The sequence below is a fragment of the Glandiceps talaboti genome, chromosome 13, assembly GCF_964340395.1.
Source record: "Glandiceps talaboti chromosome 13, keGlaTala1.1, whole genome shotgun sequence".
Lineage (NCBI taxonomy): Eukaryota > Metazoa > Hemichordata > Enteropneusta > Spengelidae > Glandiceps > Glandiceps talaboti.
In genome coordinates, this window is record NC_135561.1 from 8868732 (window position 1) to 8887834 (window position 19103).

The following is a 19103-nucleotide window of genomic DNA, read 5'->3' on the forward strand; positions in this document are numbered from 1 at the left end:
GTTCCCACACTCTCCTATGTATGGAAATAGATAAAAGCATTCCGACGTTGCAATGATTGATGTATATTCTTAGTTGATTGTTTATGAAATGTAGAGCAAGTACTCATGGTATAGTCTTCCCACTTATTCAGAAAAGACCTTAATTTGAATACGTTGATTACTTCATTTTCTCAATTATTGAAGTCTTTTCCCAATCGTCCATTCTTTCTCAGTACATCACATACCTTTACTAGCGTGTTCAAAAAGCATCACTTGAAAGTCGACATTTTAACTTTCTGTTTTTGTGTGTGTTTTTCCTTCTTCTTCCTTTCTTCAATCTAATAAGAATATGTCTGAGAACCGTTTTAACAAAAAATGCCTGAATTTGTGTGTTCAATACTCGATGAAGATGTTGCTCGACCACGCACACCCAAGCCGAGGTGGCGGATGAAATTTGTTATACCGCCCTCTATCAAATATGTTATTAATTACTTTGTTTGTTTTTAATTCCCCTGTGATGAATCCATCGATAATCACTATCGTGTCAACTGATGGGTCTGAACAATTAAAATTGAACAATATTAAGAACACTTTTGTCTCGACTCTTCATTCCTTATTTTCAGCATTGAATGGCTCACAACTAAGCTTTGCTTTCCCATTTCAAATGTTTCTTTTGACAAATGTGTGTTGGTATTTTTGTTTCATGTTGAAATATATAATTTTAACAATAAAAGCATGCATGTTGAATCACGTCTACATTCAAGATGTAGCTGAGTTACAGATCAGTGGATTAGACAGATGACTGACGGTTGAACATTTCTAAAAATGAACAAACTTTTCCAAAATTTGTAGAACAAAAAACAGAGAACGTTGATAATGGAAAAAAAATGATATTTTATACCAATGAAGTGGATGTGAGGCGAGGGATGGGGTGCACAGGGATAGGGGTGGGTTGAGGGATGGGGTGTACAGGGGTAGGGGTGGGTTGAGGGTGGATGGGTTTGAGGGTTGGGCCAAGTACTGTAATAAGAATTAGGAGATCGATAAAGTGGGTGTGAGGGATGGGGTGGGCAGGGGTTGGGATGGGTTGAGTTATGGGGTGAGCAGGGGTTGGGATGGGTTGAGGGATGGGGTGGGCAGGGGTTGGGATGGGTTGAGGGATGGGGTGGGTTGAGTTATGGGGTGAGGGATGGGGTTGGGGTGGGTTGAGGGTTGGAGTTAGCTGAGGATTGGGGAGGGAGGGAAGTGGGTGGGGGTCAAGAACTTTAATAAAGAATTAGGAGACAGCAAAGCAGCATATTTAATATCTATTAAAATTTTTATTCATTTAAAATTTATCAAAATATATTTCTCTTGATTATTAATTTGTGGAATCTGATTAAAGAAATTAAAGCAGTTCGTCCTGTAATAGTGACATAGATCTCAAGAGCTTACTGCAGCTATTGCTTTCATTTATTAAAACATTCAATAAAACTGAGCTAAGTACATTTATATAAACTAAAATTGAAAATACATCAAAGCTACTGGATTGCACTAGAGATATAATACTTGGTGCCGTAATTGGAATTCAGTTTGTAAAGTGCAAAAAAAAAAGTGTTCTGTGCATCAAAGTACTGAATAATAACAATAATAATGATGATAATGTCAAATATTTCTAACATTACAAATAAAATAATAATATAATAACTATTACTATAAATATAAAATAATATATCAAGTTTTCCAAAATGAGTTCAGTGAACTTTATAAAACTTGTCAATACATAATGAGTAGAACTGTCTTTGTGAGCCTCTTGTAACACAACAACTTAAAAACACATAAATACTGAATCCATTCTTTTGCCTTATCTTACTGAGTACCTGGAACTAGCCTTACATATGTTGCCTACAATTCCCAATTGAGTTTTATTGCCAATTTCTAGAACCACTTTGAAGAGTGAAAATTATCCCGTACGTCCAAGAACTGTCTACATGTGTAGACAAATCCTCAAAGTTCAATCTCCAATTGTATGTATGTATGTATGTATGTATGTATGTATGTATGTATGTGTGTGTGTGTGTGTGTGTGTGTGTATGTATGTATGTATGTATGTATGTATGTATGTATGTATGTATGTATGTATGTATGTACGTACGTATGTACATTTCTAGAATTTGACAAATTTAGCCTATCAATAAAATTCAATAGAGATAGAGGCACATTAAAACTGCTTACTTCAGTTTCAATCTTCTACAACTATAAAACATTCATTCCTACAATACAACTTTTCTGATTCCAATCTGTATTCACAAACAATTTTGTTCACAATTTTTCGGCAATCAACTCAACTTGGGGTTTGAAGGTATTCACTCCAATACCCCCTAGGCTACCCAAAACTATTGATACAATTTACAATAATAAAGCTAAATTATTCATTTGAATAATTGACCACAATCAATGTGGTATTTTCAAAGCTTAAATTGGAATGTGAAAATTATCGTCAAATGCTCACTGACCCTTCAGCTTCATATACACAGGTTGTAATATACCATATTTATCGGAAGTTAGAAATCTGAGTGGAATTTTGAAAGCATTTTGATATAATAGGTAACTTTAGCTGATACGGTAACAAAATCTAATAATAGTTTGAATATGCATGATTTTCCATATTTACATAAATCATTATCTGTATAGAACTTTTGTTTATTCAGTTCCCATGACAACAAGTCCCTGCCTTTACCATGACAACAATTTCACCTCTTCATCACTGCTATCACTATGACAATAGATTAACCCATGCTAAATCTTTCGATTCCCTTTTGATATATGATAAAACAATCTTAGCAAATTTAGTTTAAAAAATTTGTTTTTCATTTAAGGTTATAATTAATGTCATGGAATTTCTCTAGAACAAACTGGAGGTTGAAGTTTGCAATTACCATCATATCTTTGATCAACTTTTATCAACATTAAACTAATATTTGGTTTCCATGGAAACAATATAGAATTGCCCAAAAAACTGAAATTTAGTAGAACAACAATTAGCGGTACTAACTTTAATAATATTTCTACTTTTTGACTAAAACCTTTAATTTTACTTCTCAACTTATATACAAATGATATCACAAATTTGTAATTTTTAGAATTAAGTGTGTTTTTTTTGTAAAAAAAAATGGCAGCACGTCTTGGAGTAATCCGACAAATAGTAAAGCTAAACATACTGAAAATATGTGCAACAAATAAGAAAAAAGCAACCAGCTAATAAATACATAACTTTTAAATAAATGCTAAAAAAACTACCATTGTAAAATGGTATCAGTGTTTATCTACATAGCTACTATCAGTATGGACATATTTGCACTTTTTGATTCTTTTTTCTTCAAAATTTTATAAGATGTTATAATTTGTCAAACAATATAAATTTATTTGTGTGCATGATTAAAAAAATTAAATCACAACGATTCATTTTTTTTTTTTTGCAAAAAAATTTGGAATGCCAAAATAATGCATGGATATTTGAAACCTCAGATCAGTGGTCTGAGCTGAAACTAAACTCTATGGAGGCAGTAAAGGAAGAAGTACTGTTTGCCATATCATTATCAAAATCAATATTTCATTAAAAATCTCATTACCATACATACCATCTTTTCTTGAGGTAATACTTTCATAGAAATCAATATTTGTGTCAAAAATCATCTTTCGGGAAATATCTGAACTGAAGTGATCACCCTTTTCTGACAGTGGTATTGCATCAAAAAATGGTCTCCTGACAAAAAACAAAACTGTGATGACATCACTCAGAACTGTGATGACATCATTCAAAAGTGTGATGACATCACTCAAAACTGTGATGACATCATTCAAAAGTGTGATAACATCATTTAAATATTTATATTCTTTTCAAAGGAGGTCAGATGTAAAGGTCAAATATTTCATGAATGTATGAAAACATTGCTATTCTTCATTCATAACAAAATCATTTTACATTTCTGTGACGGTTATCGCTAGAAAACTTCAAACCATTTTCTGTGAATGACTAATTTTTGCAAACAGACATATAAACCTGAATATGAAGTTAGAACTCTTCACTTACGTTAAATAAATACTTGAAGACAGTGACCATGTGAAAATAAGACAAAAAAAGTTTAGGAATGTGACTAAATTTCTGTGACACCCTGTAAATTGATCAGCACTATCTCAGCTGCACTCAGCTGCCACTAGGGGGCGCCTGTCACAGCAGGGCCAGCTACACTCTTTGGAAAGAGCGAGAAAACCAATGTCAATATCTACACAGTTCTTTCGTTGTGTGTCAGACTATGGCGTCGAAGATCGCAGTTACGACGGAACACTTTGCCACAGTGCTCGCAGTTGTACGGTTTGATATCGGTGTGTGTCAGAAGGTGAGTTTTCAAGTTGCTGCGTTGATTGAAAGTACGGCCGCATGTCGGACATTTGTGAGGGGATTCCTGCATATGAAGCGTCTTGTGGACTGCCAAGGTACGAGATTGACAAAAACCTTTACCGCACTCTTGACACTTGAAGGGTTTTTCCTTGGAATGGATGTACCTGAAAAGAAGCAGAAGATACAAATTATTAATTATTTTCAAGAAATTTCATTTTTTTTTAATGGTCTGAACTTTTTGGCTATTACTGTGTGTAGAGGGAGGTGACATATGTTGGTGGTATCCATGGGGGTGGGGGTGGGGGTAGTTTTGGGGGTAGTTCTCACCAGCTTTGAACTGTAAGTAATGACAGGTTTTCCATTTCTTGATCTAAAAGTCCAAATTTATGTACATCATGATTTGTTTTTTTTGTCGTTAGAGGAACTTTTTTATTCAAATTCACTTTATTTGAAAATGCTATTATTTTACAAGTATATTTTGATACAATTCTATTCAGCACAATAATTTTAATGATTTTAGTCTAAAATATTGTTGAAATTTAAAAAAAAATGAAAAACGAAAAAAATTTCATCTCAGTAAAAACATCAACTTCTTGACAGAATAACTGTTGTATGTAGAGATGCTACAGGTGGAATATGTCTGTATGGAATCTCTGTGATATGAAACACTTTATTGTCTGATAAAACCCAGTCTATACAGATAGACCCGATAACTATGTTGACCAGGATTTCCTAAACCTCACTGTGGCATGTACTAGAAAAAATGTAACACGAACTCTACCATGGTGACGATGCCCAAACTGACAGAGATGACAATAGCCTCATGATACTGACCAATCAGAGGGCATCAACAGAACTACTATTCTGACATAACAGTGATAATAATCGACACTTCACACTCTGTATTTCCGGTGCTTATCATTTTTTTACAGATAACTTTGATAACATCAGTCATCTCCTTTTACTGTGTCTATACTTTGTGTAATCTTTCAAGTATCCAGCACATAAAAGACTTCACTTAGATAGTGCACTGACTGGCAGCTTTATCTCAATTCTTTATCAGCTTCTTAAGAAAATTGCTAAGCTACGCCATGAACTAAGTACAAGAGCAATGGAATTTCACTGTAACATCAGCAGTTTTGGTCTCTCCCCTGGACCGTTACATTTTGAGATTTATCGACACCCTCAATGCAAAGTTTTTCTTGATTCCTACCAACTACAGAATGGCAGTAACAATATTTATGTATTATTGAACTAATGGGGTACAGTCTGTAACTTGAACAAAATCATAAAGTTACAGACTGTGCCCCTTTAACTCCACAAATACTGACAAACATGATGATCAACAGTACATAAATTCAGACCCAAATGTTTCTCCTTTGTATGAAAATACGTATCATGTTCAGGATTGCTCAGTTTATGATTCAAAATTCAACAGTTACAGAAACCAGGAATGTTCTATTTCCTATATATACAACAAATTATGTTGATAAATTTTTGAAATATTTTTGCCTCATGTACGTCCTGATGCTAGCCTTCTCATTTTGTGACTCATTACTTTTCAAGTAGTAAAAATAAATGATTGAAAGTAAAAACAAAAACTACCATATCAAAGCTCGGTTTATACGGCTATTTTTTAGCTATGACAACTAATGAACAATATTGAATGGTGTTATTCTCAAACTAAACTTTTATTTAGCGTTTATAATCAAGAAATTTTCAAAACTGCACCTGTTCACCCAGCTGTTTTATTATCAAGTGATAATCCACTTTTTGTTCTTTATCAAAATGTTGATGATTTTTGAATGTTTGACGTTAGTGTATAAGTTGAAACCTTTCAATGTTTTTCATGTCTTTGCCATTTTACAGATGCAATGAGCCATAACATACTGGCTGTTTACTGTCATTGGTTTGAGAGTTTTTTTGTGTGGAACATTTCAACAAATTGAACAATTTGTTTCCTTCCTCTAAACAATGTAGAATTCCTTCCATGTTTGCTTGAATGTTGATAGTGGTACCAGATTTAGTACGTAGCAAGGCCAGCTACTTCAAAGCATGTCAGTGTATGACTAACTGTCGTTGTATGGTCATTATATGATATGAACCTCCTAAAATACACCTAAATTTTGTGGAGAAAATTTTCTTTACAACCAAAATTTTGCTTTTTCAAATCAAAATTTTGGCGGGAAATGATAGCTTTAGACTATTTCTTTTATTTCTATCTAAAATGTACTCAATTTGTGGGAAAAATTGAAAGACGAACAATAATATTTATTCAAAATTTGACAGTAAAAATTGTTAATTAAGCCAAACTTTTGGCCTTGATTCATAACTTAGGACTTTTTCTTTTATTTCAATCTAAAACAAATTTGATCTGTCACAAGAATGACTGAAAAGCATGAATTTTTATCCAAAATTTTGCAGGAAAAAAAGGTCTTTTAAACCAAAATTTTGACACTGCTTCATAGCTTAGAACTTATTCTTTTATTTAAATCTAAAATTGACTCAATCTATGGCTAAAAGTGACTGAAAAACAGCAATTTTTATTCACAATGATATGAGATCAAGATTTTTGAAATTTGTGAGATTTTACAGAAGCTGTAAGTGGGTGGAAGAGGGTTGGGTCTTTCTATTAGTTTTATGGATAATGTCAACTACGAAATAAGATAATGTAGGAGATAAATCTTATGGATAGGCTTGGAGAGACATGTTTATTTGTTTATCAAGTAGCTTATCATTCCTCCAATCAGTTGATCCACTTTGCCACTATCACAGAACTGTCAATCAAATGCAGCAAGTGTCAATACTCAAATCTGGTCATCTTTTTCAAGTTCTTCAGATAGTTGCGGTGTGTTCAAGAGGTCACCTTTGACCCAGAGGGATGACAGGCTCGTTTCTTTTTTTTTTGTAATGATATCAAAACAGGCAAATATCATACATGGGTATAGACGTTCTGTGGCATTGAACTGCCTGACTCAGGTCACTTTAAGGAGGGTAATGATTTCACCCTCTTTGCTCTCCAGTAATAAATTTAAATTTGAGGACATGAATATCACTTGATGTCTTACCGCACACAGACAAAAGTCATGGCCTTACGGAAATTTGAACAAACTTTTAATTCTGAAGGATTTCTTTATGAGATGTGTTGACAGACTCAAGACATCTCTGTATTATCAACTTCACTATTTCCTAATGTTTGTAATTATTCATGAAATCTTTCATCTATTCGTAAAATATTTATATTTATATAATACTTGCAGTGACTAGAATGAGTAGTAACTATGGTGATGATGTGAAATATTATATTTTATTTTTTCATCTGAGTGACTTAAAAAAAACTTTTAAAAAATATGCATCTGTTTATTTATTATTTCTCAATGACCTGTACTTTATTTAAAGTTTTACAACAACTTCAGTAAAAGAAGTAAATCTTGTGAAAAAGACAGCTTTTTTAAAAATACTTTTTAGTTTGATTTGTTCCATGCTTGCTATCACATTGCTGTGCTGAACTCAGTCAAGGCTTATAGTAGCATCATCCAGGTCTGGTAACACATAGCACCTGCAGGGAAGGGTTTCTGGTATAACTCTGTGAATTCCACTGCTTTTGACAAATTTACTGCCCCCAACAACAATTTATGTAATTAAGTTATTAATTATTCTTGTGATTCTTCATCAACTTACCTATGGTCTCTGAGATGATCCTGTCGTCTGAAAGCTTTGTGACAGATATCGCATGTATAGGGGCGTTCATCGGTGTGTGTACGTTCATGTATCAATAAGTTGTACGACTTTGTGAAATGTCTTCCGCAGTATTTACAGATGAATTCTTTCTTCGCCCTCGTTGGTCCTCTTCCTCTCTTTCGTTCACCTTGTGGTGGCGTCGGCTGCAGCGGTACAAACGCAGGTTTGTACTGCGACTGTGCACTGTAGCCATTATTCTCAGGATAATTATTCTGTGTTGCAGCCACCGCTAAATTGGCAAAGTCAAATTTAGGTTTCTGTACTGTCGGGGCTACGGGTGGTATGCGTGAATATTCGTAATTTGGCATCGGGACTTCGTTAGTTGGTGGAAGAATCGTCGGGTACGCTGGGTAGCCATGACTCCACGTGCTGAGGGTACTCATTGGGTAGAGTGATGTGTGGTCTGGAGGAGGTTGCCAGTTGAGAGAATTTGAGAGGTAACTCAGACTATTTGGTAAACACAGTTGATGACCACTGGATAGTTGTTGTTGGTACTGTTGTTGACTTGTTGGGGTCAAAGGTGGCGTAGGTGGACCAGTTGTCTTCACCTTTTTCTGCAAATCAGCTATAAAAAAAAACAAAAAAGAAAGTTTTAGTTGATTTTAGATAACTTTACGGACACTTCCTGCTTGATACATACACAAATTGATCTATTTCTATATATGGAGAATCAAATCTCATATGTTAAATATTTTTCACATTTTTTACCCATTTTATGATTCCCTTCTCTGATTCAGATAAACTTTAAATGTAGTATTTTGTCATTTCAAACATTTGAGGTAAATTTTAGAACCGAGCTCAATAATGATAGTTTTACTTTTAGTGTTTTTCACAAACATTATCACATATATTGCTGTTGATCAATTTCTAACTAAAAGTATGACCATGAACTAACAACTATATTTGTTGAAACATACAAAGTGTTGTTATTCTTGATATCAACGTACAGCCTTCCACCAATCAGGACTAACCAAATTCAAAAGACCATGGATTCAAGTTTACATACGGTTGTCAAAGAGAGAGAGAACTGCATTTGTAAAGATCAAATTTGGTATAGTTGCTAGCACGGTACAAATGTTATACTTTAAAAAGACAAGAGGCGTTACTGACAATTTGATTTATTCCCAGCCTCAAAGTCAAGGTTACATGTATGTGCACAAGTACCTGTATCTGTTTATTTTTAAGCACTTCTAAGAAAATATGTATCACAAAAACATATCTGGTGATAAAATTTTCAAAATGCGCTAAAAGAAAAGTGTCCAGAATCATTTCATTGGAGAAACTTCACATATTTTTTTTTTTCAATTTCTGAGATTTTTCATTTAGGTTGTGATAAAAGTTTCACGTCCGCGATATACAAAACAAGTAAATCATGAATAAAAGTTGCAAGTTTAATTAGGGTCTGTACAATACACAAGTACATGAAACGTGTCCTGGCAAAATAAGATATAAAGTTACATCTTCAATTAGGGACTTGACGGTATAAGTTATATAGCATAGTGGCGTCAAATAGGGACTTGACAGTACACAAAGTACTATACAGGACATGAAATATGTCCAGGTAAAAGAAGTAATATTTCACTCTTAACGTGTTTCGTTTAATTTTTCACCAATCTGACATGGACTGACAGACATTTTCCTTTAACCCTACTAGTAGCATTTGAAAGCATTGTCAACACTATAGTGATGCAGGTTAGGTACACTGTCACACCTCAACAACAGTAGCACGTTTGTCAAGGACTACTTCCATTTAGCCGTTTGATATCTGTCATCTATGGACATAACACCGACTGGGATCGGTCACGTCTCCTGTCGTCTTAAACACTGAACAGATTCAGCATCACCTGGTAAAAGGTGATGAAATGTCAAGTAGAGATATCTCAGCCCTCTTTTATAGTCCATGAACAATGACCTCTTTAAATCGCAAAACAAAACTGTAAATCTTGCCAGGCATCTCCCCACACACAAAAACCAGAAGAGAGGTGATTCACTGATTATGTGAACTGCAATGAATCAGTTTACCTTAGACTAACACTTTATTGTTAGATTTTACTAACACAGGTCAGTGTTTCCAGCTACCTCTCTTCTGTCTTCACCATCTATCATAATACACAAGACCCTGTCTCAATGATGAAGAAAAATGACTCTCTTTTTAAAAAAAACCAAACACTTTTTACTTGTACTAGGAACTAAATGTCTATCATTTTCATTTCAGATATGGATTTCCTTGTCTTCTTTTTTCCCTTCGCAATTTCCCTTTTCTCTTTCTTAACTTTTAACTGTTACTGGAAACCAAATATCCATGTCTTTTCTCATAGTCATGGTATTCCTTATACTTTTTTTTCCCTCTCGAAGACCTGATCTAACTCACTGATGAAGAAATTAATTTCTCACTTTAATTTTTTTTGCTCCTACTAAACCTCTATCTCTTTCATGATAGTACCTAAACTTTCTTTTCCTGTTGGAAAACTCTTTCTCACTGTCAAAGAACGATGAATTTCTCTTGTTTTTTCTTTTTCCTATTTCTTAACTTGTACTACTGGGAACAGTTATCATTCTCTTTGTACTTATGGAATTCCTTATATTTAATTTTTCCGTCTTGAAGACCAATTACTGATGAAGAAAAATGAATTTCAATTATCTTTTCTTGATTCTTATCTGGTACTGAGTTGACCCAAATGTATTCCTTGGCCTTGTTTATCTCCTATCTAGTTAAAAAAATTCAATTTAGACTGCTGTTTGCCATCAGTACGGTGCCCTGTCAACAAGGTAAAACTTAAGTTGATTAAGCCAGCCAGTTTCCATGTTTTGACTACTGTGTTTAATATGTGTTGAGTTTTCACCATGGTTTTCATCAAGTACACATGGTAGTCTAACACCCACCATGCTTAGAACACTTGACCATGAAATAACGGTATATGATTGAAGTAGCAATGAATTCCAAACACTTTTAAAAGATGTACATTTATAAGATGGGTGCAAGGATGGCCCAGATTTCTTGTTTTATTCACATCTCATTAGACACAGACTGTACCATAGCTGATAAACAGTGTATATATGAGGAATTTACACCAGTCACTACAAAATACTTTAACCCTGTTAACCTTGGAAAGACCACAAACTAACCTGACTGACTGTCAACTAATCTTTTATTTACTATTTCTCCTATCTGTGACTTCCTTCACTATGACAATGTTTATCACAAGTGTGGCACAAACTTGTAGAAATCCTGTGAGTCACAGCAAGGCTTAGAATTCATGTATCATCTCTAACCTCCCCCATTCATTGTTATCACAACTTCTCAAAAATAAAAACTCTGTAAGTCATAGCAAGGCTTTAGAAGAAATACTTTAATACTGGGCAACTCCGGAAGATTTTACCAAGTCAACTTGCCATCCATAACAAAAACACTGGTAGGGAACCCTTAGTTAAATGATGCCTGCGCAGCCTGTACTAAAAATACAGACATTCGTGCCACGCCAACAGCCAGCACCACTCACTGGTTAAGAAGCCTGGTAGGGCTGAACAACACGATGTATCTTACACTCTAATGCCTGTGGAACTCAGGTAGATTTTACCTACTTTACTGTCCCTAATAAAACATTGTAGACATAACATTTCCATAACCACAGTCTACCTCTTCAAATCATAAATATAAAAAACCACTTTGAGAGTATAAGTACCAAACTTTATCAATAATCATACACATCATAAAGAAAATTTTGACAACTTTGTCATATTTTTATTTATCAAATCATAAATTTCTCAACTAGCTACTGGTCGGATATAAAACTTGTGAAAACGTCAGCTCCCTGAATTGTCGGAAGATAAATTAAGTTTTTTTTTTACAATAACCTTATCGTCAATTTATTTTGACAAGTTTGTTCAGTTTTTTTTGAAGCCCCAATAAATTTCACAGCAAGCTACTGGTTTGACAGTTAGGTGTTATACGGCGGCTACCTGAATTGCTAAAAGATAAATTAATTTGTTTTCTAAATGGAGTCCAATATTTTTCATCAAGGTTATTGTTTTTTAGTATGTTCATAAATTTCTCACCTTCCCATCACAATGCAGGTTTGTATCGCACACAGAAACAATGTTGTTGGTCTTTACTTTACAAATCAGTGTAAACCCATTTTTCATGGTTGCACTTAATTAAAATTCCCTTAGCCTCTTTCACCCTTGTTGGTTTACATCAAACTTGTAAGGTCACTGTGTCTTTCATTGCTACTTTCAAAAAGTCAAAACAAAAGAAAAACAAAATTTGCCAACCTTTATACCTTTATAGCTAGTTAGGTTTCAGACTTTAAAAATTGAAGAAAAAAATTGAGAGGATTTTTTAGTGTTCAGTTTACCTCTTTTTTTTTTTTTTTTTTTTTTTTTTTTACAAATTTCATATTCCTACTCTTTGACAATCTAAAAATTCAGTCAAGACAAAACATTGCTCTTAATTCTCACTAATTTTTCAATTCTAGCCAAACAACAACATAAATTTGTGCCAATGAATGATTCTGGGCTATGTAAAATACTTCTACTCACAGAGTCAGAAAATTATTGAGAATTATCCCAAATTTTTGCTGATATCTCGTTAACATCATCAGGGGTGTACTATAAAAATAATACTATTCAGTTCTGTCACATTAGTCAACAGCAAAGTACTGTAATTTGCTGTTTGATAAATTGATGTGGTTTTTATAAAACAGCTAACCGTACCTTGTTTTTTTTTTGTACAGTTGTGTTTTTCTACAGCCCTGGTTGTACACAGTGATCCATCATGAGTATAAATTATGTGTCAATTAGACTTAATCAGTATTCTTACTTCAGTTGTGTTCGCTGACATGAGATCGGTACAACTTGGGATGAAACAGGCACCAAGTACGACAGTGAGGAGGCAACTGTCAATTGTACGCCTACAAGACAAGTAGTTGCTCTGTACACAAATTTGTCAAGTCTTGTTTGCATGTGGACATTAGGTCACAGATCGCTGCTTGTGGGTGAAGGGTCACGAGTCGTTGTGTATTTACGCAGGGGAGGGCATGACAACGACTGCCACACTAACACCAGACAGCAATCACGGGCCTATAATAAAGGGTTAGATCAGACATTGGCCCATTGATTGAAGAGACTGAAAAAAAATTGTTTCGTCTACACCAACTGCAATGTACGTGGTTCCATATGCAAATTTTATTTGTTAATGAAACTCAATTAAAGCACAGAGAGAATATTGAGAAAGTGGACACTTGAACGATGAGTGATTTCCATCGATAGAAAAAAGTTGACACGTTGAATAGATATCGGTAAGGTGGAGTCGTATCTACTCTATACTTTGTACAAGTTGAATACGGACAAGTAGTATGATAAAGGACATTTGCAAGCTGGCTAAGACCGCTACTAACACACGTAGGGCTACTCTCATCCCGTTAAATGATACTCTACATGAAGGAGTGAAATTTTGTTCTGATTAGATCACAGATAAAGTATATGATATATTGTACACTGGATGAGGACTGCATGGGTCCGGTTCGTTGACTTGGAGGAGTTAGTTTACAGCTAACTGGATGAGAGACGAAGGGTTAAAATTTTAGTCTGTGGGGAGTATTAGTTTACAGCTAACTGGGTGAGGGTTGGAGGGGTTCGGTCTCTTTTTTATAATTAGTTCAAAGCTGATTGGATGAGGGTTGGAGGGGTTAAAATTCTAGTCTGTGGGGAGTTAGTTTACAGCTAACTGGGCGTTAGTTGGAGGGGTTTGGTCTCTTTTCTATAAGGAGTTCAAAGCTGACTGGATGAGGGTTGGAGGGGTTAAAATTCTAGTCTGTGGAGAGTTAATGTACAGGTAACTGGATGAGGGTTGGAGGGGTTTGGTCTCTTTCTGTTAGGAGTTCAACGCTGTTCGGTTGTTAAATTCTAGACACTGAGAAGACTATAAACCAGATGATAATTTAAATCAGGGGCTCAGTTTCTAAACTTTGAGTTGGTTCCCAATTCACAGCTGACATATACATTATTGACACACTATCCTGCTTGAAAGTGTTTGCTAAAAGAATAAAGTGCTTAAAATGTGTTGCTTCTAGAAAACTTACAATAAAAGTTAGATCACAGTTTGCTGCTGTTCAATTAATTAATCATAAAATGTCTCACAAATTTCGACATCAGCAACGACACCTTCTATGCAAAAAAAACAAGTTTTAAAGTGAGATATTGGTGTTGTTTGGTTACGTTTATATAAGTAATGTCTTAGAGTTCCTTTTCACCTTTTTGCAACTTTTTTAAAACCCACAGACTGTTTTGTATTTTTCACTTTCTCGAAGTAGGAGGAAGCAGAGGAGGGTGGTGATGGTGTTCCGATGATGAGTAAGTTTAGAAATTTATGTTATTCATCATTCCTTCAAAAAATTTAAACACAGACTTTTTCACTTTTCTCAATTTCTTTCATTCTTCCAATTTTTTTTTTTTTTTTTTTTTTTAATTTTAATTTTTTTTTCTGGGGGAGGAGGAGGAACGGGTTGAGGGTGCTTAGGTTACTTCAAAACTTTGTGCAATACTTAGTCATTATTATAACTTAAGTAAACTCCTCCAAATCAAAACAAACTCACTCCATGTTTAACTGTTGGGAATGCCACCTATTACAGAAACATATACCACAGACCAGACAGCAATTTTAAAAGTTAAACAGTATCGATTTGATTGTTTGTTTTCGTACTTTTATCCACTCCTTTCATGTTGGCAACTCTTTCTTTTTAAACTCTGACATGATTATAAACCATGTCTGGGACAGAACTGTTCTCCACATATTACCATGCTGTTGACCCGATGATGCTCTGTTAGTAGATGAAAGCTAGTCAGTTTTTAAAGAAACCTTTTGGGTTGAGCTTTGTTGAGACTAGCGTAGGACCTTTGCAGGGGTGGATTTCAACTACGTCCTCTCTACAAGTGAGAGGACCATATTTGAAATCCACAAGAAAGAATGCTGAAACCATTCAGGTTTTATTAGTATATTACTTACCATTTACTTGTTATTCATACACAATATTAAAACTCACACGAAAGAAAGCTATGACACGTACAAGCATTTGAACAGATGAAGAATCACCTACATGTAACTGCATGGCAGTAGAACAGACGACTGTAAACCGACCAATTGTGAGCCTCCGTATGAATTCTTCATATTCTCTCAGTGTCCTATTTTGTTTTCACATCTGATCAGAATGCAGCTGAGGTCCAGTAATTTTTATAACTGAACTGCTGAGCTATGTGTGGCTTGGTAATTCTCCTAAACAATGATGGAGTCACTATGTGGGGAATTTCTGGATTCATGGATTTCACTGTTTTTGTCATGGTCCAAAAGGAATGAAATTACTGACCTTTCACAAGTAAAGTGCACAAGAATAAACACTAAGTTAGATTTGTTATGATCTGGCCATCAAAAAATTTCATATGTTTCACTACTTTTCTTCTGGATTAAAACAATTCACTTTCCACAATTTCAGGTTTTATATCACTCAAGTTCCCATTGGGTTATCCCAAAAAAAACCTTGTTTTCCCAGTTTTTGGTCATCTATTAATACATCACTGAAGTTATTTCAGGGATTATGTAAACATTATATCATAATTTACAAAAGAAATATGTTCTGATTTTACCACATGTGTCACTTACTTTAGACATGTTTTCTAGTTTTCACAGGTTTTGTTTTGACGATACTGAAAATTTTGAACATCTTTTTATGTTTAAGCTCAATGAAGTTACTCAGTATTAATCAAATTTCTAGCCAAAATATATTACAAGTATTATTAATTTGTTATGTTGATACACATACAAGAGTATTACAGTTACCAGAGTTCAAAACACTTTGGGCTATCCCCTCACAAATTATATACTGTTTAGTAATAGTGAATTTATCTATGTTTGCTTTACTTTGTAGTCATTTTTTTTACAGACGTTGCCTACTTTACTTCACTATGCTGCATTACGAGATTTAAACATTTTAGCCACAACCTGGTTGTTTATTTCAATGTCTACCTTAATCAGCGAAACAGTCAATATTTTTGTTGTGGCCTACCTAATGATCAGGGCATATGCTAACAGTGGGTCTGTTTAGTAACTTTACCCTTCCATGTATAACATAGTGTGGCTACTTTGTCTAACTTAATACCGTAATAGCAGTAACTGATCATTCTCCCTGTTCAATCTTGCTTCTGTGCAATGTACTGCTGGGCTGGGCTGGGCTGGGCTGGACTGGACTGACAAACTCAAAATCTGAAATATTCATTCCTTCCGCCTCATGTCTGGATTCCCATTTAAAAGTTACATGCTGTATTTGCAGTTGCGGACTTAGTTCTTGATGAGTTGTGCTTTGAGATTAACGTGACTTGTTGTTTATGTGTGGTCGGCTACTGCGGCACTTTTGTAGATTTCACTAAGTCATGTACAAATTGACATGGCGGTCTCCAATCGACTCTTAACTCTCACTTGGTTTGTCTAAAATAGTCGGACATAGGTCACTAGACTAAATGTCCACGTTGTCCTCTTTTAAACGTTGTTTTTATAGAGTTTTAGTTGTCTTGCCTACCACAAATTGATTAACATCTGGGTACTGTCAGAGTTAACCGACAAAGTACTCAATATTTTTGTCTATTTTTTTTTTAAATTGACAGTTAAAGTGGTATCCTTTTTCTCTAAGTTTGAAATTTTTGGGGGATCTTTCAAAATTATGAACAAAATACTCACTATTCTGTAAATTCAGTTTTTTGAAAATTATGGATGGTAAAAAAGTGTTATTAAAATAGACATATTGGCAATGGTTATGTCTTAACTTTATGCCAGTTAATAATTTTTGACACGCCTATATTTTGAGTAAGTTTAATTCTCTGAGTAGTATTTTTTTTTTCTTGATGTGAAAATTAGCAAATTTCATGCATACATCCTTTACAATTTACACAAATTTATATATACTGGTAAACGATATTTTCCTCAAATATGTGAAAAACTTTATACATCATGAAACCATAAGTCTAACAATTTAGAAACAATTGCTTTTAAAATTGATATTTTAAGACGTGAAAAATACAGAGTAGGGACTCACTATTTTAATACTGCAAATGACTGTAAACGCTGACAATTTCTTATTTCCTTGTAATTTCATTATTTGCAGATGTATATAGCAGTTAAAGTATTCAAAAGTACCACTGTTAGATACTTTCATTTTTCACACATAATTTCACTTAGACTATCATTATTCTAATTTTATATAATTTTACTTCATTTTCCACACAGTTGAATCGAAAATTCTCTCACTTTTACCGATGTATCTAAAACAAACACCTCCATCACTCATAATTTGTCGGCACGGAAACAAAGCCAAATACAAGGACAGTAAGGAAACCTTACAAGTGTGAAACTATATTTGTAGATGGTCAGACAAATTGTTGACATTTTGCTGGGGAACTTAACATAGTATTCCAGACAGCACCAGACATGGCTTGAATTTAACTTGTAAGTTGGTAGTCAGTGAAGTGAACCATTTCAGTTACAATGATCTATTGATTTCCAGTGGTCTAACAGACTACCACCTCATAAATCTAGCAGTCTAGATGCTATATGTTTAGAAGTCTAAGTGTGCTGGTCTACTGCCAATCACATTTAGCCAAGTGAACCATTTCAGCTACAACAATTTTGTACTGATTTCCATTGGTCTGACAGACTGCCTTCTTATAAATTTGGTTATCTAGACATGATGTGTTGTAGTCTATGTGCACTGGACTACTGCTAAATTGGTAGTTTAGTTATGATGTTTAGTAGTCTATGTGTGGTGGACTACTTACTAGTCTAGATACAGTGTTGAGTAGTCTATGTTCCCTAGATCACTGCGATTTTTGAGTCCTGCAAGATCTACTAACGATTTGACACTGTGCTGGGAAATTATGCGGGACCAGATCTAGTAGTGCTTTTACACATTGCTTGCAAATTACCTAGAAGTCAATACAACACCAGGTTTCTTCGTGATTTGACACTGTGTTGGGAAATTATGGGAGTAGTCCATATAGCACTGAGTTCAGTAGTGAAGGACTATTAACCTCAGAGTAACAAGATTCCCAGCAGGCAGTCTCTTAGCTATCCCAACAAGGCACCAGTAATTGCACTGTTGCTTACACTAATCTACTTGGCTAAATGGTATAAGCACCAACCCACAGCTCATGTACTTGTATTGTTTTGGTCAACTGTCAAATTTATAAACTGACAAGTTAGGTTAAATCTTGACGGAAATTAATACTATGTTTTCTTACAGTTTTTTAAGTATGGGAGGAACATTGTTGGTCAGATTTTGCAGAGAAAATGTCACAAAATGATGTCATGGAAAGTGGGATTGTAACATTTTTTAAGTATGGGTGAACCATCATTGGTGAGACTGTGTCGCGAAAACAAATTAAATGTTAAGAAAGGGGAATTCCTACCATTTTTAGGACATGTTTTTATTTTCCTACTACTACATTTTGTCTGGAAGGCATTCACATACAGGGAGTAAACCATTTATATATTTGGCATCAGTTTTTTGTCAGTAGTGAGGTAGGAATATTCATCTGGAAAGTTCTTTAAGAAATGCCACTACTTGGTAATAAGTCACTATGGTTTACACAAAATGAAAGTTTTCCCAAAAATTTGATTGTATGTAAGAAAGAAACAGACAAAAAATTAATTTGTACAAATCTACCATGTCGTCTCTGAGAGATTTTTGGTGAAGGAAATCATTGGTAGTGGAAATTTACTAGTACAACATCACAAAGACGCATCCCTCACTACAAGTTGGCACAACTAGGATTATAGATAAGAGTACTTTTCTTAGGCTTATCACTATTTTTCTTAACTTTTTCAACAAATAGAACAATGAAATTATTTGAGGTAAACACTTATTTTATTGTCAGTCAAGAATTTAAGTGGCATAAAACAGTTTATAAACTTTGACACCTTGCCTTCTGACTCCTAACAAAGTAAGACCACCATGGATAT

At 34.4% G+C, this 19103-nt stretch overlaps 1 protein-coding gene and 1 pseudogene across 2 annotated transcripts in view; one reads left to right on the forward strand and one right to left on the reverse strand.

The window, feature by feature from the left end:
* Positions 1 to 19103, forward strand: part of LOC144444175 (elongation factor 1-alpha) — a 322176-nt gene that overhangs the window by 7951 nt on the left and 295122 nt on the right. The window lies entirely within an intron of this gene.
* Positions 2151 to 19103, reverse strand: part of LOC144444176 (uncharacterized) — a 45133-nt pseudogene continuing 28180 nt past the window's right edge. Inside the window, exons 2-3 of the transcript XR_013481830.1 lie at positions 8042 to 8666; positions 2151 to 4524 (exon numbers count right to left, since the gene is read on the reverse strand). The product of XR_013481830.1 is annotated as an uncharacterized LOC144444176 (transcript). The remainder of the gene's footprint in view (positions 4525 to 8041; positions 8667 to 19103) is intronic.